General features: G+C 35.7%; 1 protein-coding gene across 1 annotated transcript in view; it reads left to right on the forward strand.

Annotated features, from left to right (window-relative positions):
- pdia5 (protein disulfide isomerase family A, member 5) overlaps positions 1-342 on the forward strand; it is a 73,354-nt gene that overhangs the window by 45,305 nt on the left and 27,707 nt on the right. The gene's annotated exons all lie outside the window — the stretch shown is intronic.

A 342-nucleotide genomic window follows, 5' to 3' on the forward strand; every position in this document is an offset into this window, starting at 1 on the left:
CAAAGAGGAACAAATCAGGAGTTAATGGGTATTTAACCAGTACTTACTGGGGAACACACAGTCAAGCCTTATTAAATGACTACTGGTTAGTTACCTTGTAAATGAAGAGGAACTAATCAAGAACTAATGGGTATTTACTAAGGAAACCAAAGAGGAACAAATCAGGAGTTAATGGGTATTTAACCAGTACTTACTGGGGAACACACAGTCAAGCCTTATTAAATGACTACTGGTTAGTTACCTTGTAAATGAAGAGGAACTAATCAAGAACTAATGGGTATTTACTAAGGAAACTAAAGAGGAACTAATCAGAAGCTAATGGGTATTTAACCAGTACTTACT

Source organism: Nematolebias whitei, chromosome 13 (assembly GCF_014905685.2).
Source record: "Nematolebias whitei isolate Nwh7 chromosome 13, NemWhi1, whole genome shotgun sequence".
In the NCBI taxonomy this organism is placed as follows: Eukaryota; Metazoa; Chordata; class Actinopteri; order Cyprinodontiformes; family Rivulidae; genus Nematolebias; species Nematolebias whitei.